The sequence below is a fragment of the Tachypleus tridentatus genome, chromosome 3 (assembly GCF_004210375.1).
Source record: "Tachypleus tridentatus isolate NWPU-2018 chromosome 3, ASM421037v1, whole genome shotgun sequence".
Lineage (NCBI taxonomy): Eukaryota > Metazoa > Arthropoda > Merostomata > Xiphosura > Limulidae > Tachypleus > Tachypleus tridentatus.
In genome coordinates, this window is record NC_134827.1 from 81,322,911 (window position 1) to 81,348,517 (window position 25,607).

Consider the following 25,607-nt stretch of genomic DNA (forward strand, 5'->3'; position numbering starts at 1 on the left):
GACAGATCTTTGCAATTATATTTTCATCCGTAAAGTGCTTCATGATATGGACATGAGACCGAAAGGTTATTGATGAAATTTTGTTTGAGAAATAAATAGAATAAATCAGAGTTTAAGCAGCTTTCAACATTTATAACAATTTTCTTGGCAATAGTTTGTTGTTGTTTTTTTATACATAAAGAATTGAAATGGAGAGAATATAAAAGTTTCTATGCTTTAAATGTTACTGTTGTTACGTTAGAGGGCTCTGTAGCAAATGCGGAGTAGTACTCAGAGTAACTGATGGTTAATAATGTATAAATTAGATAGCTTTAAATGACTTTAAATAATAATAGAAATTATTTGTAGAGTTTGCAGATGTAAGATAAAATGAAAATTTGTTTTATGTAGATGTAAAAAGTTACAGTAATTTTGGTACTACTTTTATAAAATCGGAAGCGGAAATCGGAAGTGTTTAACTTCTAATATATGATTTCAAGCTATTTGGAAAGCAATTTTATTTAGATTTGAAAGAAGGTGGTAGTGAAAATCGTCATAGAATTAGAAGTTAAAATTTGAATTAACTGGTAAGTGTTTATTTTAATTTTTTCAATATAAGGCTATAAAGTTAATCTAAGCGAAAATGAATGTGAAATTTTAATGAGTGTTACTATTAATATTACCTTCGTGTCAGTTATTGTTTCTAAAAATGCCTTTGATCTAACCCTTAGTCTTAACATAAAATGATAAAGATTTGGGCAAGTGTAGATTTTAGGTATACCCATTAAGCTAAAATTTTTAACATTTATACTGCATAACCGTTTAACGTATAATTAGTATGAAGGTCTGATAAACTGTAAAATAAGTTTTATGTGTATGTATGTATGTGTGTGTGTAAGGTGTAAATAATTTTATGCTATTTTCCAAAAATAATTAAGATCCATTCAGTGGAATACAGAAAAAAAATGTATATATGTATAAATTTGTTTAGTAAATTGCATAATGCATATTGTTTATGGGCACTACAAAAATAAAGGCTGATGGAAAACAACTTTGTATAAATAGCATCATAATACTGTTAACATATTTTTAATGGGCATATTTAAAAATATGCTGTTTTTAATTATTGAACTTTCACTAAATCCAATAACTAATCTGTAACAAATAGGCTAAATTTATGTAGCATAAAATATTGAAGTGCTGTATTTAGAAGTGACATTAAAATGGCCATGTGTAGAGCTCTGTTTTTATGTTGAAATTTCAGTTATTCTGATGTATGAACTCCAAGGTAGCAATTAATTCTTCAAGACTAGTTGCACAATCATCCTTGAAATAAGTTAAAATTAAAACCTGTTTTTTATTTTTCATTAAGTTGACTATCATCTTAAAGTGCTGGTTACCACGAGTAAATTGCCTCATTTAAAAAAAAGTCTTGATTAAAACCTAACATTTTCCAAATCTTAAATCTGTGTCCTTCAGTTTGTTGTCTTCATAATATAGAACAAAGGAGCCCTAGAATAATCTTTATTAATTCTAATATAATTACATCTTTCCTTTTTTTTTTTTTCAAAAGAAAATAAGTAAAATCTTAACCTGTTCTTATAAGATGAAACTTCCATATGTGGAATTATTCTATAATTGTCCTCTTAACCATTTCCAAAAAATCATTATCCTCTTATACAAGTAATCCAAAACATTTGGCTTGTAATCAGTATGTCTGTAAATAATAAAATTGTTAGTTTTACTATGGGCAACATACTACTGTCTTGGCTTGAGTGACCTGACCATTTCTTACGTGACAGATCTGGGAGATGGACAGTGTCTCACATAAATTTTTTTTTTATATAGTCTACATTTTATGTATTTTTATTACTGTTTTTGAAGACATCTTGAAAGTATGCAATTTCAAAAGTGTTTGTTTCTAAGTGAGAATCTAATTAGGGGTGTAATTTGGTAATTATAGCTTGTATTTTTTAGTATGATAAATTGTGCATTGTTGGGAAAAAACTGTATAAAACTGTCCCCTTGTTAGAAAGAAATAGTTCTATTATAAGAGCCTAAAAATTTTCAAAAATTATTGGAAAATACGAGAGACTAAACTTGTAAAAAAGAAACAATTTTGTCTGAAAAAAAAAAGGATGCAATTCATGTAAAGAAAAACTTGAAGCAATTACCCACAGTTGAAACATTGTTCAAAAAATCTTCTTGAATGTTTATAAAAATTAGGATAATTTTGGTGGTCAACTTTATTTGATTACCACATTCAACTGTTATAGTTATAATTGTTCACAAAGTGTGCATCTTATGCTTTATAAAAGTAATGCCAAATTTTTGCAAAAATCTGTATTTATCAGTAGGAATGGATAGTTTGTTTTGAAGCAAGAGTCGGTGATCATGGAGGTGAAACATCGTCCTGGATCCATATGATTTAAATTCTGATAACCCAGATTGATTACCTTGCACTTGCTGTAATGAAAGATCATTTGTTAAGTATTTTTTACAGTTTAAAGATTTGCTCTAGTCGTTCTGTTTTACCTGACCACTTTCAGGGCCACTAGAAATACCAAAACTGTTTAATGTCATCAGTAGACTATTAGTTTACCAATTATGGTTTTTCTCAATGTCATTATTGTAACTAAGACAAGTGAAAGGCTTAAGCATTGACACATAAAGCATATCAGTAGGAATAAGACCACTGTTTGATAGGATTTCAATAATTCCTTGCTCACTCCAGAGATAAACACGATATGGTTATGTTTGTTCTTAGGGGCAATGTATACTGATAATTTTTTTTTTCTTACTGAATGAATGATATAGTTGAAGGCTTCCTTCAGTAAAATGTAGAATATTGCATCAAATATGAAGTTTTGATATTTCATCAAATTTCCCAGTTTTTTCTTGCACTTGTGAAAAAAAGTTAACTTAATAAAGCAAAATATTTATGTAGGAAATCCATTTGACTCATTTTGTGATGTCATTTCATAAATTGGTTTGCTTCTTTTATGATACTCTAGAATGTTCCACCTGAAGCAGTATGTGCAGAATTAAAAGCTTATAATTACATGTGTACATATATCCATATCACTATTTATTGAATAGCTGTGATGTAATATTGTACAGTAAGGTGAAGTAAAAAAAAAAGCATTCAGTTTTTGAAAAAAGCAAGTAGTGGGATTCTCTTGGAAAAAAAGTTTACACCATTGTTTTCATGATTGCTGCTTGTTTTCAAAGGTTTCATGTTAAACAGAAGTTGTCTTTGGTTAATTTGATAATCAAAATGATAATAGAATTTATGATAGATAAAAGTGAATCAACTGTGTATTATCTATTTTTTTTATTTAAAACTCTGTTTTTTTGTGTGATTGAAAAATGATAATTAAAAAAATCCTCCTCCACAGTGGGGGGGCAACTGCAAAAAAAGAAGGTAGTCTCTGATGCTAAGCACGCATTATTTCACTTAGCCTTCTAAGTATTATGTAAAAATGTAGGGAACCTTTTATGTTGTTTGCAAATTGTGCATTTTGTATTTTAATAATTTGTTTTTCATTACACCCCTTTATAGGTTTTTTTTTTAGAGTTGAACATAAGATATTCAGTGGCAGTTTATCTGCTACAATTGTCCAGAATTTTGCATATAGTGAATATGATACTAATGTACATAATCTACCCACAGTGCCTTGTTTCTTGAAAAGGCTTTATGTATTTTGACCCCCCCCCTTCAATATAAGATTTTATCATAGCTAAAGCTGCTTTAACATGGTATCATTCTCACAGCTCATCTTGGTACTGTTTTAAAGATACTAAACACAAATGAATTTTTCCAGTATCTCTTACAACATTATGGTAACCTTGTTTTTAGATTCAAAATTTCTGTCAGTAGAACAAAGATATCATTGTTTTTCTTTAACTGAATGCTTAAAAGACTTTAGGTTTTATAAACAATCAGAGCTTGATTCTTGTTTTACTATCAGTATCACTCTGTGATGATAGGTTTAGTACTGTAGAAATTAATAGTGGGGAAAAGAATTAGAGATACAAAACAATATTCATTAATTGATGTAGTGATACAATCTTTAGTTGGTTGGGAACACTAGATAAAAGTTGTTATTTTTATAACCTACATAATTCTCCACACCAAAATTTTGTCACTTTGTTTTATTGTTTCTTTGTTATTTGGCCAGGTAGTTGTGGTGCTCAACTCATAATCTGCAGGTCGTGGGCTTGAATCTTCATCACACCAGACATGTTTCCCTTTCAGTCGTGGGAGCGTTATAAGGTGACGGCCAGTCCTACTGTTCTTTTTTGATAACAGAATAGCCCAACTTTTTTAAAAAAGTGTGCTTTTACAAGGTTTTCTTTCATTTTTTATAACTGCTTTTTAACCCTTCAGTGGCACAGCATCATGTCTGCAGAGTGCTATTAACTAGGTTTTGATACTCATGGTGAGGAATTATTTACACATCAGTGTATTGAGAAATATGGCATTAGTTAACTATTAATCCTACTATTCTTTGATAAAAGAGTAGTTCAAGAGTTGATGGGTGATGATGACTGGCTGCCTTCCCTCTATTCTTATACTGTTAAATTGGGGACAGATAGCTCTCGGGTAACTTTGCACAAAATTCCAAAACAAACAATCTTTATTACTTTGGAATTGCTTTATATTTAAAACATTAGCACTTTTAAAAAAAATGTGTGGTTTTAATGGGTTTTCTTTTGCTTTTGTAACTGCTTTTTAACTCCTCAGTGGCACAGCATGATCTCTGCAGACTTGCAGTGCTATAAACTGGGGTTTGATACCCATGGTGAGGAATTATTTACAGATCTTCTGTATTGAGAAATATAGCATTAATTAACTAATCATAAATGCACCTCTTGATTTGGTAGTAGTTTAAAAATAGTAAAAAAAGAAAAATTTAAAGCATCTGATAAAGCTATTGTATCAGTCTTTTTATGGTTTTGAAAAATCAGCAGATCTTCCTTTGAAATGCATAATATCTTTAGAACTTTTCCGACTTGACCCTGGCTTCTGAGAATTCTTTACCACATCTCTGGTATCTTGTATATGATTTTTGCATTGAACATTGTACCCCTGCATGCTTCCTTGTCTCGTATACTTTTTAAAATTATTTTTCAGTATTTTTTTTATAGTGTTCCAAATCAGTTCCATGTAATGAAAGCTAGAAAATCATTTTTGTAAGATTTAATGTTTGTACAATAACTACAGACTTCTCCACTTGCATGCCATTTTTTATTCTTGTTATTTATCTACAGAAGGTTTTTATTTGAATATTTTAATTGTGTACTGCAAAATTTGTACAATATCATGATATGTGTGTGTTTATGATGTTTGGTTGTATTTATGTCACTAATTTTTTCTATTTTATTACAATAACTAATTGGGATGTCAGTTAACTTGTAAGAGCAGGTAAAAGTGTTTCTACACTGTGCCATGATATTTTTAAGTGGTGTAAGGATGAGATATAAAAATAATTTGTTGATACATAACTTCTACATCACTATGTATTCAGTATGACTAAAGGTTTGACTGAATAAGTAATGGGTGTTATAAATCAGTAAGGTACTACATCATTGACTCATCACCTAGCTAGACCACTTTGGGGGGGGGGAATTCCACATCTCATTTGTCCTAGTCCAGAATTAGTACTGAGGGGTGAAATTCTTTCAAATCAATGTAACTTAGTGACAAGTAAATGGAATGATAAGTTATACTTCACATATATATGTATATATCTTAAACAGTTGGTCTCCAGAATAATTATGAAGATATTTATATTTTCTTTTTAAATCTTGATCAACTGTGTACAAAAGTTTTAAGGTAAGAATATGAAATGAAGTTTTACTTTCTGTAAAATACATTTTTAATATAGGATGATTTAGGTTTGCTCAGTGGACTAATCTGTGGAAAATTAATGTAATAAATATGAAGTGATGCATATGGGACATAAGAATTTGGAAAGATCTTTCAGGCCTTTGCCAGAACATTTGAAAACTATGCAAAAAAACAACAAATGGGGCATTGAATCTGATAATTGATGTTTTGAAAATTTTAATTTCAGATTTTAATTACAGTTTTTTCTTATTTATAGGTTATTAAAAATCAAGGCAGAAACTTGTGAATTAGTAGACAGATAGGGGTGAGTAAAGTCTTACATTTGTATTTTTGCACTAAAATATTACCATGTGACAGTAATTAATGAAAAAAATCTTAAATATGCAAGAGAAACAAAAAAACAAACATTTTAAAGCATAGATATTTAATAACATTTAACTGGTTAAATCTCAAAGTTTAGCTTCAAAATTCAGTGCATGAGTCTCTAATGTATGACTCTTGAGATTAAATATCTTGGCATCCTTGTATCAGAATACTAATAGTATAATAAACTCCTTCAGTACAAAATTAGAATCTCATAAAAATTCTTTTTTGTGCCTTACACTGTTTCATCTCATAATGTCTTTCAAATTTATGTTGTGATTTGTTTAATATTAATTTATTTAGTGCTCATTATTTCTAGGATTGTAAACAAATCATGAAACTTTAGTTTAAATTATTACAAAACAGATGAATTAAACTCTGAATAATCAAATCTTTGCTTTGCTCTAAACATGTCCTAACAGATGCTTAGGAATGTAAGTGGAAACTTCCATAACCTTAAACTACATACTGACTCTAACCTCTCTTTAAAAAGACAAAATACAAAAGTAGTGTCCAATTTAAATATTCCAGCCCTTAAAGTAAACAACACAGTCAAATTATTACTCTTTCACTTTGAGCATGCTTCTGTCTTGATAAATTTTGAATGAGGTGAAAAGTTGGATTTTTCACATTTGTTAAAAAATCAACAGCCAATGATCTGATTCAGTGTTACAAATCTATACTTTTTACCTCAGAAACAAAATGCTTCAATCAAATCAACAAAACGGTTTAATTTTCATAGTTTTCTTTTTCTAATCCTCCAAGAAAGAAACTATCTTATGTGTTCAGCGTAACCTTGTATCATAAACTTGTTTACTCTTTATTTACAAAAAATGTTCAATATTACTTATGGGAAAAATGTTTTAGTTTGAAACCAATTCCTCGTTGATATAATTTCAACACCTGTTCTTAATTTACTGTTCTTCTAATATATTCAGATTCTGGAAATTTGTTTAAACACAATGAGCAGAATACAAGGTAAAATATAAAACACCATTACTAGTATTCTAAAGAGTTAACAATGCTATAACTGATTTACATAGTGCTAACTGAAGTAGTCATGAAATACTGTATGAGAATGACCATAAGAAAATATATCAACTTATTGTTTTGCTTTGCGGCCTGGCATGGTCAAGCGTGTTAAGGCGTTCGTCTCATAATCCGAGGTCCGAGGGTTCGAATCCTGGTTGCACCAAACATGCTCGCCGTTTCAGCCGTGGGGGCATTATAAGGTTACGGTCAATCCCACTATTCGTTGGTGAAAGAGTAGACCAAGAGTTGGCGGTGGGTGGTGATGACTAGCTACGTTCCCTCTCGTCTTACACTGCTAAATTAGGGACGGCTAGCGCAGATAGCCCTCGAGCAGCTTTGCGCAAAATTTAAAACAAACAAACAAACTTGTTTTGCTTTGCAGTGTTTTCACATTTCCTCTTTATATATAAACACTTAAGTTAAACTGACATTATTAGGCTTAGACTGTTTTATTTATATTAGAATATTCTTACTTTATTATGCTTATTTAAATCTGTAATCGTTAGAGAATGTAACAGCTCATTGTAGTTAAGCAGCCATGAAACAACTTGAACTACAACATGCATGAAGTTCAAGATTATTTTAATGATCAAAAAATACCCTTAATCATTCTTCTTCCTTTTTGTTTTATTTAAAGGATACAAAAAGAATTATCAGTCATGCATCTACAATAACTTTCAGTGATAATAATATCACCAATAAAATAAAGAATACAAAGAAATGTTGGCTAGTCATTATACTTATAGAACAACTCAATTTAACCTGTTAAAGAGTCAGTAACAGAGTTTTAACTTAAGAAAAACTGGAAGAAAGATATGTACAGGCTTGAAGTATGTGCTTTTGATCTATTATCATTTATCAAATTCAATGTAATGTCTCTAATCAGATGCAAGTTAAACAGTATGAGCAGTATAGATGCTCTGTGTAACCCTAAAGTACTGACTTTTTATGCCTTTCATTACCAATGAGATCCATATATTGCATCATACTGAGTAATTATTTTGTTTGTACCTGTTATAATACTTGGTGTAAAGAAGTAATAGGGAAACAAAATGGGCAAAACTACCCATCTTCTTTGTAAAATAGAGATTGCCATATTTATGGAACTTTTGTTTTATATGTTATTAGGGACAATGTAATCAATAAAGTCATGGAACCACAAATAATTTGGTGCATAACTAATTAAAAAAAAGGTACTTTGAAAGCCAAGGGATTCCCAGCAGTAATGCTAAGGTTGAAACAGGTATTGTGTAATGTTTTAACCCTTTAATACCTATGGAAAGTTTTTTTTCTGTTACCATTATTGCCATAAGTGTACAGATGGAGGATGATGTTTAGCGTCCATAAATATTGTTGTGAAATGTATCCTTGATTTACTAATGACACAAAAGATAACTAGTGTGTACTTTCCAAGTAATCTCAAGTTTATAGTTTATTTCTAATCAGTTAGCATTTTTTTAAACTGAAAATGATTACTGCTATTGTTAATTTTGAGCCACTAATATTTCAGTTTTTTTAACCAAACTTAACATTAAATTCTGAATGTACACTAGTGACATCTTTGCATACTAGATGCCACCCCAGTAGTAAAATTAATGTTGCTAGACGTAATTGAAGTTTATCAAAACTTTAGCCTTAGGAGGCAATATCTGTATAGAATGAGGTCTATTTATTATATGTATGCTATGTGTAAATATTGCAGGAAATGTGGGGAGAATAATTAATCACCTGACTTGCTTGGCATGGTTGAAGTACATCATAAGTGATTTAAGTGTTATCTGTACATTGTGTACTTAATTTCACAAATGACTGAACAATGCAACTCTAACCATCATATATTAAGTTTTCAAATATATACTTTGATAGTTTTTATTGTTCTATGAATTCTGTTGACTGTAGCATATAGTATATACAGGGTGACTTCTTTTTTGTTTGTTTTAACCCATGTACATTGTCTTTACAATCCAGCAAATTGTGTTAAACACAAAATAACTAATTAAGGTCACAAGGTTTTTATTTTTGTATTCAAAGTGTAGATGTTAGTTTACAATTATGCTTTAAGTAGATTCTTAGTTGACATATAATTTACTATATTTTTCAGAATTATTTGTTTTCTGTTATCTATACAATTGTGATTAATCAGAGCCAGATAACATACAATCTTTTTATTGAGGTTTGTTAAAACGTTAAACATGTTATAACTTTTACAAAGTATTATAATCCACGAGACTTCCTTAGGACTGTGTGACAATGCCTTCTAATTTCAGGTTCTAAATACACTATTGATTTCTAAGTCAGAAAATGTTTTGTGGTCTCTTGAAATACAAAGCATTCTTGCATATTGGACCACCTTTTATCAACTTCTGTAGTGTTTGGTGATCTAGAAACACTTTTCAGCTTAAACATATTAACTAAATTCATTATTCACTAGTTATGTTTTAAAATTAAAAATATTCCCCAAACAGTTAATTTGTAAGTGAAACTTCTTGGAATGAGTAATCTCTTACTCTAGAAGTAATATGTTGCACATACTTATTACTTCTATTGTTTATTGTGATTAGATTTTGTAGTTACATAAAACAATAAGCTTTTAAAAGATAAGAGTTCATAGCTATTGTTTTGTAAATCTAATCACCATTTGTTTTAGTTCAGTAGTTTTTGTATCTCTTCCTTATTTCTATTTTTTATGATTGAAAGTAAATGTAATAGGTCTGTTGTGAAGAAAAGAGGAAATCCCATGTAGCTAATTTACTCAGTAATCTAAATATATTGTAGTTTATTGCAATTGCATGTTTGTTAACCATGTAATTTATTTCTGTGTCACTTTTCTCCTGATATTGATTTTTCTCAGCTGTTGTTATTTTTACATTTAAGTTCGTCAGTGCCCATTATTTGTGATTAAGTGATGGATGTATTGGTAGCCACAATGTTTTGGTTTTAATTTTCATTATTAGGTTCAGCTAACTAATTATCCATATATTGATATGATAAAGCTGTAAGTCAATCTTTCACAACTATTCTATTAGTTCATTCATTTCTGTGCAGAATGAGAAGTTGTAATCCTTTGAGAAAGGTAGTACAGAGATATACAATATTTATGTAGAGTTCACAGGCTAGAATTAAAATTAAAGAATATCTTAAACAGAATCAGGACTGTGGATAAATAAAGTTAAACTGTGGTAACTAATCAACAGGATGTAAAGAGTAACTTATGATTTTGTATAAAATATAGTAGTGGATTTAATTATGATGAACAGATTCTATTAACTAACATACAACCTTTAACACTCCTACGAAAAGTGGGGCCTAATAGGCCCCAGAGCAACTTGAAAGGTTATTAATATTAGGCTAATAATTTTGTATTTAAATGAAATTGCCATTTAAATCCATTAATGAATGGATTAACGAGATTCCCACTGTCCCTATCTACTATCTAGCGAAACCACAGCCAGGGGAACGGGCTTGGAGAAATCAGGACTAGAAACGTCTTTTCGTAGGACTGTTAACTTGTGCTGTTGAGGGACTAGGGAAGAGAAGAATTGCAAAAAAGGAAGGTAGTGATTGGAATTAAAAACTTAAGGAAGTTGTTACTATAGGTGAATCTCTAGTATATGTGGTTAGGGAGAAAGTAATGTATTTTCTGCTTAAATGTTTAACTGTACGAATATTCTAGCTTTGCTTGTCTTAGTATTTGGGAACTTATTTCTGGTCATGCATTAACTTGGTAATATAAGTATAAAATTATCAAGATTAATCAATCACAACGAGTAGTTAAAAACTACTAATGCTACTTTGCTATACCTGTAGTTAAAAATATCGCTTTTGTATTAGGTTGAGGAATAATTCGTGAGCGTTTTAAATAATTTCATTCAAGCATTACATGCAAGACTATACAATACTTCAATGCATGAACACATTACACCCAAAACATTTATTATGATACTTTATTTCATGTAATACCTAGGTATATAGTATGCATTGTTTTAAACGAAATTGCAAGAAATTAAATGCGAAAAGCAGATGGTGTCGAAAATGCTCGATTTTGTCCACTCATTTAATGAGCTGAAAATGAAAGCAAAAATTAAAGACATATGAAAATCAAACACACCATCTATTAGAGCAAAAAATTATCTACCAAATGACATGAAATATTTTGCGAAAGCGTTTCATTTATGAAAATATTTTTTTAACTTGAAAAAACGCTCATGAATTATTCCTCAACCCAATATGTTTACTGTAAGAGTTGATTAAAGAAAAGCATGTTTGTTTTTTGGTTTTTTTCCACTTCTCGAAGAACTGTCATTGAGTATTACTAATATACAGTTCGTTAATATTAAAGATAATACAGATGTATTTAAATTAAGACGACACGCCTTCATTGCTACAGTTCTGTATTAATAACATTTCGATCTCTGTTGGATTTGTTTCGTACCTCCAGATTTTCACACCAGGCATATGGTGAAATATTTTATCGTGATGATATTTGAACAAAGAATAAATTTACATTTTCTCTAGGACTGGAAATGTAGCTATTGTGTATGTCGAAAACAGTAAAAGGAGGGGTAATTTAAAAAATTCGGGGAAAAAGTGTAATAATAGTACCTAATTTTAAAAAAGTAATTATTGGAAAACGTTTAAAGTCATTTATTTAGCCATTTTCTGTTACGGACACGTGTTAGTAAGTTGTAGTTTATTAGCTTAGGCTTGCTTGGGTATATATATATATTTATAAGTGAATAGAGAATACAGACTGTCTACTACATTCCATTTTGACGTTTGTTTCAAGGGTTTCTTTTATTCAGCCTATGGCTTTAGTACAATAATATGTCGCATATAGTAGTATATATCGTAGACCATTGGCGCAAGTATACCCCGTAATATCGGGGGACCTGAGCTAAAAGAAGGCTCGAAGGGCCTAACAGATTTGAGAAATGTCGAAAAGGGGAGAGACACAATTTGTTTGAACTATAGGGCGGTTCCACTGTTATTTTAAGTTAATTAACTCAATCAGCCAGAATTGTAACTACAATTATAGGAGAAATAAATGCTGGGGACCCAGTAACGTTTTGTGAGGGTGTTCATCTTTTCTAGTACCTGTCTACCTTGAATCCAGAAAAGCTACTTTTTCGATATTTATTACTGTAAATGTATCGTATTAGAACATTTATCGAGTTTTAAACGAGTATTTCTAAATATTCTAATGGTGAACATGTATCACTAGCGTTATTTAACGTTTAACTTGCATCTTACATCGTTATAACTAACTACCTTGATGGGTTAAGCGTGGTTCGATGGTTATCATACTTGGACTGGGAATGTGAAGTTCACGGTTCGTGTTTCGTTGCCACAAAGATGCACTCCGCTCTTTGGAGCTGTGAGTCGCTGTAAAAGTGATGTTCATGTACCCGTCATTCGGTCTCAACAATAGCTTAACAGAGTTACTTAATAGCGTGCTCTGTTGATTAGCTGCCTTCAGTATGTTGTACTTTGAGTTCATAAGTAGAACGGCTAGGCGAAAATACCCCTTTGTGTAGCATTGACCTGAAATTCTGGCTGCATGCCAAGATCGCAATTAAGCTGTCATTTTGCAGTATTTTACGATATACAGTTGTATATATGCTTTGTGTAACGAACAGCATTGTTCATAAATGGTAGAAATTTTTAAATTCCCTTGAAAACACTAAAGCGCCGTCGCATGTGTACTTGTAAACCACATTAATTATGATTTGTAAAATAATCTATGTAGAATATAGGAGCACTTGCATGTGTTAAATTAAGACTTGCGAAGTCGTAAAGGCTGCGTGTATGGATTGCATTTGGTCCCGTGGTGGAACGATGGTGAATCTTAGGATTTACAACGCCAGAATCAGGGGTTCGATTCTCCTCGATGTGGCTTTGTTATAAGAAAACAAACATTGAGTGCTTTTGTTTCATATAAAATAATACAATATTTCCTAAAATATTAGTATCTAATATTTTGGTTTTTGACGTAACTGACTAATAGTGGTACTTTGAAACGAATATACGGTATATGCATATTTATATGCACTATTTTTCTGGGCGTAGTTGTACAGATGGGTAAAGTTAAGACAGTGTTATAGATACTTGTTTTGTACGCATTTAGTTCAGAAAAGTTTAATTCAGAAACGTCTTGCGCATTGTGGAAACGAAACTACGAAAACCTCTTCAGGGTTCCCATCGAAACTGAAAAGTGTTTATTTAAATTTTTTTTTTAATGCTGATATCGTACTTGGTGTTATTTACTTTATTTCTTGCTGAATATATTACATTTACTTTGTTTTGAAAATTTCTTTGGAAATTTAAGTTGAGAAGAATAAACACCAATCCGAGAGAGACAAATATTTCAGTAAAATATACGTTCTTGAAATGAAACTTTTGAAAGACGGTTGCTCGAAATGGAGATATAAATCAACTTCATAACTTCCTTATAACCACTGTTTGATTAATTTATTTTATTTACTCAGCTCCCATCCATGCCTTACAAATAATCTCGACAAAAATGTTTGTTGCTGTCAGAGCGTGATAACGTATGGCAGAGTTTCAAGATACGACTTATATTATTGTATTTACTTGATACATTTTCAAATAGTTAACTTAGACATGTTTACCTTACATTTAGAAAATGGAAGATTTCAAATGATTATTTGATTTTGGTGTTTATAGAATTTACCTATCAAGTAGCTGCTAGTTTGACATCGAACATTTTATTAAACTTTCGTTATGGGGCTGAGCTTTCATTAAAAATAATGATAATAAAAGTATTAATAAATTGAAGAAACATTAATTTCGCCTTATTATTTGTGTATTCTCATGAAATGAGTAATTGACATTTCACCTGGCAATTTCAACTACCTGTGACCACTTGAAGTTAATAGTATGGTGATTTGAAAGAGCAGATATCGCCTAAAATTGAACCTTTTTAAATTGCAAGTTTTTCCACGGCTAAACTATCGTATTTCATGCTTATAGAAACTTGCTGCGTATTAATCCTTACCACTGGGTATAATAGTTACTAAACATTTTGTCCCCGGAAGTGACCCAAGAATGGTGCAATCACTTAATTAAAGTAGGGGTCTTACATTTTGTCATCGATTTGGAACAGTCACTGGTCCACTGAAGATAAAAAAAAATTATCCCCCAATAATAAAAAAAAAGAAACCGAAAAAAATCGTTTCGTAATGCGTTTTTCTTTTTTTTCCGACCGTCAGTAACTTCCACAGTTCGCAAATACAAGAGGTGTTAAATATCTACGTCAAGTCTACATACGTTCAAGGAGATTTTTTAGGCATTGTCGACGCGTGATGAGACTTGTCATCCAATAAATTGGGAAAGTGGCTGGATTTAGTTCTCGTGGTATTCACATCACTCGTCTATAAGAGACGACAACGTTTCAGGTATAAAACATTAAAACTGGCGATAAGCAATCCATCTTGGACCACTGTAGTGATGAAATACCACACAGTATTCTAATACTTCTTTTTTAAACATATCACTTAACAGGTTTATAGTGGAAATTTCCAGTAACACGAGCTGTATTAATTCATAGCATGTTATTTTGGCTTCAAACATTGTTTTGTAACACAAAGTTTTTGTAAGATATTGTATTACTGTGTTATTACTTGTTCTTTTTATTTGTGAGTTACAAGTTTGCCCAGGAGATTGGTTTTAACTTTTATGCTAAGCCTAAAGTGTATATTGTTACGTTATAATTTATCTCGAACGAGCTTCGGATTCATTATGTTACGTACGTTACGTGTTATGATTTCAAATAGCCGGAAATTTTAATTTGAGCTAAGAACTTAATTGAGTGTCAATTTGCTAACAAGATGGATACACACAATTTTCTTTTTTAACACAAATATACTAGAATATACAAACAATACAAATTATAATCACGGTTATCAAAAATGATTTATATACAACAGTTTTACGAATTTGCAAACCATACTAAGTCTTCTATCTGGACTGATACTGAATACTTTATCAACGGTTATACAACGGTTTAACAGAGCGAATCAATTCTAATTAATATGCAAAAGTTTTACAAACAGTTTTGTCCTCTATCCTATCTGTAACTGAATGCTTCGTCGACGGTTAACGAAAGTTAAATCAGTTTTATGTTGATACGCTTCACTTGACGGGAATGCTAGCTAGCTCTATTCTTCACACGTGAGTTTTCCCCAACGAAAATATCTGTCCTCGTAGAAATATTAATATCCGAAGTTAATTTTATGAAGTGGAACGGTTCGTAATGTTCGAAATTGATAAACGTTCTTAGTTAAATGTGTAGTCTCCAATTAACAAGTGTCGCAATTATACCTTCCGAGGTTTATAGTAGACTGTAACAGACCAACAATGTTAAACTATCTCTTGACACGTCGGTTTATAAACTTTTAGTGTGAGGTTCTCGAAAGTTCGATTGGCAACAATATTCGATGATGCATTAGTGCTTTCGTAAAACATGTATTGTTGATTCTCACACTGGAGAATCTTCTACACATTTAGAGAACAGGCGGAACTTGCGCAATGTTTATTTAACAATATAAGTTACATTTTTAAATATATATTAAACTGTTAGATATTACTGTATGCAAATAGTGTAAAATCTTAATTTTTTATCATAGAAATGAAGGTTATATAATGATAGACATCTCTATCAAGAATTTTGGGAATCTTATGAAAGATTGTCAAAGTAAATATTTGGTGATTTAGTTACAGCTCAAACATTCAATAAATCAGAAATTACTGTAAATATTTGGAATTTTTATAGTTATTTAAGCTTTTATCTAAGGTTAAGGAAAACAAAGAGGCTCTCTCAAAATGGGGAAGTTGTAATATTCGAATAGTATATACAGCTAATGTTTTACAAAATGTGAAAATAAATTAACACGAAGTATGGATGTTTATGTTAGAGGTATAATTGTCAGAATGTTATCTATGCCATTAATTAGCATATAGTGACTGAAATTTAGAAATGTGTGCAAAACTTCTTTTTGTTTCTGTTTCAGCTTTCTGATATTTATGTGAGCTGGTATTTAGGGTAGAGGTCATGGGTTCAAGTCTGTCACTGAATATGTTAACCCTCTTCACCTGGAGTATTATAATACGACTGTTAATTTTGCTATTCTTTGGTAAAACGGTAGCCCAAGAGTTGGCAATGGACGGTGTTGAGTAGCTGTCTTTCTTGTAGTTTTCACTGGTAAATGAGGGACGGCTACTGCAGGTAGTTCTCAGATAGCTTTGCTCAAAATTGAAAACAAACATTATATAAATCTTTAAATACCAACTTTGAACATACTAACACATTGACTAGATACCCGATAGTCCAAAACTTTGAATGTTAATGAGCTACGAGACTGATTTATCTTCAAGCTTGATGAATCGATCTGAATAAAACTTTTGCTCTGGAAAAATATATATTTATTGTCAATCTTATTTAATGTTGACAAACCTGTGTGCATTGACTCCAAGCTGCCATCCTCCAAATACTAGATATCCAGAAGTCCATAATTTCATAATCATGAATGTTGATAAACTTCTAGAATGATAGTTTATATTATTGATGTATATACATTTTTTGATATATATTAATATTTAATTATAATTATTTACTATTGTTTAGAATTTGTTATTGTGACTCACCAATATCCAATTTTTTGGAATACTGAATATTAAGTATTTGTAAGATCCTTCTCAGTTGCCAGGTATCTGTTTGCTACTACCTTTTAAGGCATGACAATAACATGTAGATAAATTAATATAATTATCTTTGTCATATGTAATACAGAAACTACATCAACATAGTTTCCCATTTGTTTTTATATCGTATGTGTGTTTGTAGGATGTGAAAATTAGTAGCTATGTAATTGTATTTCTTTCGTTTATTAAGTTATGTAACAAACCAGCACAAAACAGGATAAAGATATAAACATTCTTATCTGGCCTCAACATGTTTAATGAGCATTCAGTGATAATTATATAAAGCTGAAAGTAACAGTATGAATTTGATTGAATATTATATGTAAAATAAACAACAGCCATTTGTTTTTACACACTACAGGCTAAAACTGTTTCAGCTTAGGTGTTTATGAAGATGAATAACATTATGAATAAGCTAATAAATAAAAATTGTGAATTAACACTGGAGTGGCTCCAAGGTTCTAAATCATGTTGAAATGCAAGAGTCCATGACTAACATAAACGTAATTGACTGTTCTATGAAATACAATCATTTTGGGTATAAAGAAGAGACGGTTAATTAAAAAAAATTATATAAAATTCGTCAAGTGAAACTAACAAGGCTTGTTATGAAAACAGTTCACTTTTTTTTAATCCAAGATAAAATTAATTATTATGCAGAAAATGTCTTAAATATTGTGTTAATGGTACTTTTAGATTAAACACACTGAAAACTGTATCAGCCTGTAAATAGTTGAGTGATAGAGCGAGTCATGGTATGAGGTTTGGTATCACGTGATTGTTAAGAATAATGCTATTATATTCAGTATTAGATGTGCTTCTTCAATGTCTCAAAGTGTGTTCTGCTTTCAGAGTGAATAAAACCAAAATTAAGGATAGCCGATACTTTATTTCTTGCTTTTCCAGTTTTGTGTGTTATGCTGTGTTGTAGCTTACAGAGTGCATAATTCTTCTCGTGATTCATGGCATGCTCGCATTTTACTGAAGTCATTTTAGCATCTACTGACTTGACTGACAGACAATATATCTGATATGAGTAGTTAAAACAGGTGACCCCTCCATGCGGCCTTCGACCGCTTTTTCGGAGAAATTAAAGGCTAAATTCAGTGAAGGGGTTACAAGGATGTATCTAGTTCAAGATTATTTTTAAATTTTGAATATTTAAGAGTGTCTTAGATTTTTTAAAGCATTCAGTAAATAATTTGGATGATTAATACTATATATAATGATACATGTACTGGAAGACAAAACATTTTTATTCTTTACTCTAACTTACTTTTAAGTAAAGTTAATGATAAGCATACCAAAATATTGTGTAGTAGAACTGATATGATAATATGAAATGGCACACAATCAGCTTTGTAGGTGAGATATATTGGTTGGTCTGTGTCTTGTGGACACAAAGTTGGATTAATGGATTTTGACCAAACTTGTACAACAGAGTACTACACTAAGTTCGAGGCTTCCAGTTTCTGAAGGTCATTGGTCCAAGTGTCTCGTACAAAATTCCCCAACCACGTGGATATGATCTTTCAATACACAATAAATGGGTATTGACTACGACATATACCTAGAGATATAGGCTTGATTAACTTTTGAACTTTAGGGTTGGAATTCAGAGTTATAGACGACGTACGGAGGTCGAGGTTAAAAGATCACGGGTACATAGAAGAAGAAAAAACAATTTTGTGTACATACCTGAAGATGGGATGGATGAATCCAAATTTATACAATGGGTACCAACTACATAATCAAATAATACAAATGGCCATTATTCAGAAATAACATTTCAAAATTGTTAATTATGTATTTATAGCAAAGTTTGTCATAATAGCTAGGCTGCCATGTATCCCAACCGGTGGATCACAGACATTTATTTCAATTTGTCACATTACTTTGATTTACTGAGACCGCTACTCGGCACTGTTTACATTTTCAGTTTGTTTACACTTAATTTGACGTACCAGCCAACGTGTTAAGAAGTAATGTAAATATAAAGGTTTTTAACGAACGTCGTAAAGTAAGTCGAAGATGTAAGGTGTGTCCCAGAAATTCGTTGTACCAGTGCACATGACAGTTCGTTTGTATTTCACGTATAGTATAAAGGTTGACTGGCAAAGCACGTGCTGCACGCTTTTTCATTCTGTTGAGCCGAATGAAGGTGAACAAATTACAAAGAGTCATTCCCAACTTCCCAATATACGTTTTTATTTGTTTGTTTTTAAGTACCAGCGAAATATGACGTTATGAATTTGCAAGTGGTTCGTACGGAAGCACTCAACTATACTGTGCATAATCAATACGGGCGAAAGCACTGTTGGGAAGATTCGGGACTACAACTCGCAAAATGCTTCCTTTTGTGTGTGTTGATTTAAGTTTTTCCTTCTAAAAATGCTTTATTTTTAACTAAAACATTTTTGTTACACAATATATTCTTTAAAGTATAAAATGTCTCGAAACTTGTTGATAATTTATAGTGTGTAATATTATTTCAATCGCTACAAAATTTAAGCGAAATAAATAATTTATAAACAAGTTAGTATTTCATAAATACTATTTTAAAAATTAAAATGTACAATAAACGAATCAAATATAACAAAAAATTTGTTAATTTTCTTGTCAAATTTGGTAACTTGGTTTTTAATGACCTGCACTTCACGCGCGTGGCTTCTTATTCCGTCTGTCATGTAATGTGCAGGTACTTCGGGTATTGTATTAAATGATAGTTATTTCTGTATGCATAATTTTTGTGAAGTGTCACCCTTCAGATTATAATATGGATTTAAAAGATAATAAGAACAAATCTAACTTTTATTGAAAGCTTATTAGTAAATAAGTGTGATACAAAAATCTTCAGTAATAAAGAAAGCACAATCGGAAATGATAGACCGATACCAGCTGTAAGCCTGACTGGAAGAACAGAGCAGTGCGTTCGAAAATTCAGTGTGACACAATACGTCAGGACATCTTGGTTAACTGCTTGTCCTAACTTGGAGAAACTTTTCTGCTAGTCGTGTTTATTATTTAACAGTGAATTTGGGACATGGAACTCAAGTGGATTTTATGATTTAAATAATTTCCATAAGGGAATAAGACAAATTCCTCCAGTCATATATTTTGAACTTCACGGATTTTCATTTTGAAAATCACGGATTGCATTCCAACTAAATATTCAACATCAATGTGCAATGAAATGGTGAAGAGAAATAGAGACATTAAAAAAAAAAGATTAATCAATTGAAAAACCATTTAGAGGTCATGATGGAACCACTAGTCTGCTAGCCGGTGCAATTATGTGGAATTGGTAAATTTGTGCGAAAAATGATTCATTATTGAAATCCCATTTAGAGAAATCGAGTGTTTGTTTTTCCCAGCCTGTCAAATAGAATCTAGAATAACCTGGAAATAAAGGCTGATATATTCTATGAAAATGTAATAAATTTATTCAATCAAAAGAAAAGGAATATGGGATTAACATATAAATAAAGTAGCATAATGTGACTTGTTTTTATCTTCAGTTTGAAGTGCTTAATCTGAAATATGATTAATAACCACAGGTAATTTATTTTATCTGTATTGTCCGTCCTCTACATATTTTTGTTTATCTTATCCAACTTTTTATGCTTTTGTTTCCCCCATCTGAACAAATTATTGCACGTTCCTGATTCTAATTCCTTTAATAAGAATTATGATAATCAATAGCTCAATAAACGCAACCTTTGACCATGTATGTACAATATAAATTGATTACAGCCATTTTCTGTTTATTCTTTGTTCTGGTGTGTCAGACATGGCAACTGTTTTGACACTTTTTTTTTTTTTACTCCAATGTGCATCAATTTCCCAGAAGTCTTTTTGTATCTTTATTGTGTTCGGATTGTAGGAAATTTCTCAATCTATTGACTTTGAAACTACTACTGGGAACTGAGTTATGAAACATTCTAAGGCAAATATTTTTATACTGTATCTAACCTAGCATGCCTGTATGTAATTGATGTTAGCAGGCATAAGTCACGGGTTATACATACAGGGGTTAGAAAAACAAATCTTTATCCTGAAGGCCTTTGCATTGCATTTTACTGAAATATCAATATTTTCGTTTTCAGTCTAGTTCCAATTGACTATTACTTTATCCTCATACAAAAGTAAGCAGCGTATTCTCACTATATTTATAACGTGAGAATGATCTGTTTGGCAGTAAGTGTATGGATTCAGAATACTAAAATTCAGGGTTTGATTCCTTGTGGACTTTTATAACTGTGCACTAAAACAAACACTTTCCAACCAGGCCCCCTTGAAAGGTTTAAAAACAAAACAAACAGGTAACACTGAACTGAACTAAAGGCCCATTATAATACAACTTTTCTTACAATAATATTCATAATGTATAGGACAATAAGCTCATTAACTTGTATAAATTTGAAACTGTGCTCATAATTTTCAGTTCATTTCTTTATGAGAAAAAGATCTGGTATAATCAAAGTATTAAGTAACTAAAGTATTGTTTAGTGATTAACAAGAAAGGTCAGATTATGATGGAAATTTACTTAGGTTATTTACGTGATGTTCATTTCCTTCGATTTATATTTGTGCTAATAATAACAAGATCATTGTTTTGAAATTGCTAAGCCTTTTTTTCAGCTGGTTTTGCTATATTCAAATGTTTACAGGATTGTGAAACCTTATTAAAAAAAAAAAAGTGTGTGTGTGTGTGTGTGTAAGTACACAAGACATGTTGGATAAAAGAAAACGTTAAGCATGTATGCTCATTTCTACTCTACCAGGCAGGTCTAATGTATTTTATTTATCTGCGATTTCCTGGGGCTTTGTAATCAAGTAAAATGTTCTATGTAAGAAAAGGACTTGGAAAAGTACACTCCAGGTGATCTAATTTTTTCTCAGAATTAACTTGATATTCTCATCTAACCATATGTTAAGGAAAATTATCTTTGTAATTGCTTTGCATGATAGGATTGTCTATCCCAAGAAATTTGTTTTGTACCTTCATAGATTAGGAGCAAATAATTATTTGCAGTTATGCTGTTTTGAGTAATTTAATTTAAGAAAAATCAATATATGCTGGACAGTAATAATAATAACATTGGTTAAGAGTTGTCATCTGTCGTAATACTTAGAACAAATCACAGAGGGAACAGAAAAAAGAACTTGCAGAATATCTAATTCCAACATTTATATATATATTATCCCTGAAGAAGCTGGAAAAGGTGAAATGTTGGTTTCTATATTTTATTTATTTATCTGCAATGTAAAGATAATTTTTTCTTAACTTTTATTAAACTGTGGTTAAATGTGGAAAGGGTAGCCTGACTTGTTAGCTGGTATAACAGTTTACTTTTGTGCAATATGTGTTATATAAAAGTGTGTGTATTGAGGTGTTGTTCTGTTTACTTGTACATCTTATGATTGACATTTGCTTTGGGTGTGACATTTATAATTATTATACTGTATAAATGTTAGTATTGATTTGAAAGGAACCTGAATTTCTGCAGCTTGTTTTTAAGAAATGTGTATAAACCAGAGAAAATTACTTTTTGTCAAAATTGATACTGTTAATGCAACAGTTCCAAGATTTCATTCTTAATATTCAAAACCAAACTGATACTGGATGCTAAAGAAATCTAAAGCTTATTTACAGATGTTGTATCTATTTAAAAAAAAAAAAATCTTTTTTGTGAACTTAATTATTTGTGATTGCTTGTTGAAAGTAACTGAACATAGATTTTTGGTTTTCTTACACCCTTGTTTCATAATAATGTTTAACAACATAAACAGGCTATCAATGGTAGATTAAATATTGATGAAAATCAAGTTAATTTCAGCATCTTGTTATGACTATTCTGCATAGTAAGCTCAAGGGTGCTAAATTGTAATTACACCTTATTGGAAATGCTTTGTTTTCATTTAATGCTAAGACTTGTTTATATACAGACATAAATATTTTATATGCTTAGAATAATGTGATGATGAAGCAATATTTTGGTAAGTATTGAGAATATTATAGCATTACCTATTAAGATTATTTGTCAAAATAAGACTAGTAGAATAATTATCTGAATAAAAGACTGGTATGCAAATTTCAATTTTCAGTATGCCTATTTTGTAGTGGTTAACTTGTCTAAGATGTGGATTTGAGTGCTCGTTGTTTGGATCCTATTTCTACAAAAATTTACTCTGCCCTTCAGAGTAATGGGTGCATCATAAGAGTGACAGTGAAAACCCACTATTTTATTTTATGGTTCAAGAGGTTAACTGTGGGTTCTGCTAACTGACTGCCTTCCTTTAATGCACCAATTCAAAATTAAGAACAACTGGTGCATAGCCATTGTATAGCTTGTACTAATTTCCAGAACAATTGTAGTTTCTATTATAAGAATACCACTTGTTTGCCAAGAAATATTTTCAGCTTGTATGTAAGTGTAAAGTGTGTTATGGGAATGTAGAGAATTTTAATATTTGTATTAGAGTTCAACACATTATGGATACTACTTAAAGACTGTAAAGGATTGTTTACAAACATTTTACTATTACATAACTGTTTATTTCACCTTTTAACATGATTCATTTTTACAATAAATTTTATAGTTCTTGTAGCATAAAATATCTGGTGTTGCCAAAGGGGGATCAGAGATATGAACTATCCTCCTTTTGAAACATAAAGCATAATTTTTACAAGCTGAAAAATGTAAACACACACACACACACACACACACACACACACACACACACACTTACACTAGCAGGTTAACAGCTAAAACCAATGTTGTTTTTAGTAGCCTGTATCTAATGTAACAATTGTAAAAATGCCAGTGTGTGTTGCAGGAAGTATAACAGCAGACCAAAATGTAGTTGTATTATTTCACTGGTTAGTTAATTTTTTTCCCACATAAATAAATAAACATGAACTGATTTATTATTGCCAATGTACTGCAATCTTTAATATAGTAACATAAAATCTAATGGCAATAACACTACTTAACCTGAATCTAACTGGCTTCTGAGCACAATTATATTTCATTTTTAAGTTGGGATTTTCATTTTGTTATATCATGGTATGTTAGATCTACTCAGTTTCATGCATTTTTACACTTTATACACATAGCCTTTCATGGAGACAGTCCGAACTGTTGAAAAAATGGTTTGAAAATGTTCAGAAAGACAAGTGGTATCCAACAAAAGATTATTCTCTGAATATTTGAATAAGAATGTTCTGATAGAATAGATCAGAATGTTTGTCTGAGAAATTGTACTTTTCTTGCACTATTTTCATTTCCTGAATGCCTGTAACAGGTATATTATCATCATGACTTAGGAAAGTGTTTATTCTGATAACCCTGTTCCTGTTCAGCTGTCTAGGTTTGTTTGAATTCATTGTCGAATGGTTTTATTTTTGCTGAAGCCTGTATTTCTAAGATTTATTATAATGAAAGTAAAGTAAATGAAATAAATTAATGTCCCACATAGATCTATTGTTCTGTTGAGAAAATAATCAATATAAAATTTTAATTATTTGAAATTCAGTTCTCATCTAATCTGTCCCACATGTAATTAAGAACATAGCATCTCTGTGGAATCAGTAAAAATAAACTTAATTTCAACAGCAGTTTAAGATTAATTTATGTATGTGAAAGTAGTGATGTTATTATTGCCTATTTATTTATACTATGATTTTTTTTTGTGATACTGTAGTCTTTCTGTATCAGTTAACTGTTGCTAAGAAATATTATAATAATGAAAACAGTCATGTAATGAAGAAGTTGTTGATGGAAGTTATTGAGTCAAATGTTTGTTGTGACTTATGTCCAAAAGGACATCAGTAGTACCACTGTCTTCCATCCAAGCATGCTTGATGAGGTTTCTGCAAATCCAGTTAACCTTAAGTACATTTGTACAGAATTGTAGCTCACAATTATGTATTACCAGATCATAGTTAACAAGTGAGTGAACGTCCTGCAACAATAAAAAGAAAAATGAGCAAAACAGTTGATCACTTGAATACAGCTGGGGGGGAAAATTTAACTTTTTCTTTTTTTTTCTACAAAACAACAAGCATTTGAAGCAAACTGCTATTTTGTTAAAGGTGATTGGATTAGCTCTGGGAAAAAGAAAATGTAATATCCATCAGTGGTTTGGATGGATGAACAGGACCCTTCTTGATACCCCTTTAGAAATCTTTAAATGGGCATTGCTTATAAAAGATAAAATTTGTTAAGCATATCCACATTATGTTGTCTTTTGTTCGATACTGTAATTTTTACTCTTTTGAAGCCTTACAGTATTGTAGGACATACTTTTAGTTTACCACATTAACCTGCTATTTGAAATGGTATCGGAGATTAATGGGGCACCAGGTTTACACAAGAAGCGTTAACTGCATTACAGCAAATGGTAAAAAAAAGGAAAACAAAAGAACCAATAGTTATTTGTACTGTAATGTTGGATTAAATTTCTGAAGTAAAACATGGAAGATGGAGAAAAACTTCTTGGCTATGTTGTTGATGTTGCAGATGCAGGTGGCACAGTTCCTCTTGCCATCAGTTTATTGGTGTTTCTCTTAACAGCAAATAGAAGGTGTCTTTAACATGACAGAACAAGAATGAGCAAACTTGAAGAAAATATGCTACAAAAAACAGTCATGTTA

The 25,607-nt window shown here is 30.9% G+C and overlaps 1 protein-coding gene across 8 annotated transcripts in view; it reads left to right on the plus strand.

Annotated features, from left to right (window-relative positions):
* Nucleotides 1-239: 239 nt before the first annotated feature.
* LOC143247344 (serine/threonine-protein kinase tricornered-like) overlaps nucleotides 240-25,607 on the plus strand; it is an 84,991-nt gene continuing 59,623 nt past the window's right edge. The window contains exons 1-4 of one of the 8 annotated variants that reach the window (XM_076495249.1): nucleotides 249-566; nucleotides 2,334-2,469; nucleotides 4,165-4,255; nucleotides 6,090-6,137. The gene's annotated coding sequence lies outside the window, so the exon portion shown is untranslated. Of the gene's footprint in view, nucleotides 567-2,333; nucleotides 2,470-4,160; nucleotides 4,256-6,089; nucleotides 6,138-10,665; nucleotides 10,783-25,607 lie in introns of all 8 variants that reach the window. The other 7 variants (XM_076495248.1, XM_076495251.1, XM_076495247.1 and 4 more) reach the window with 7 other exon arrangements.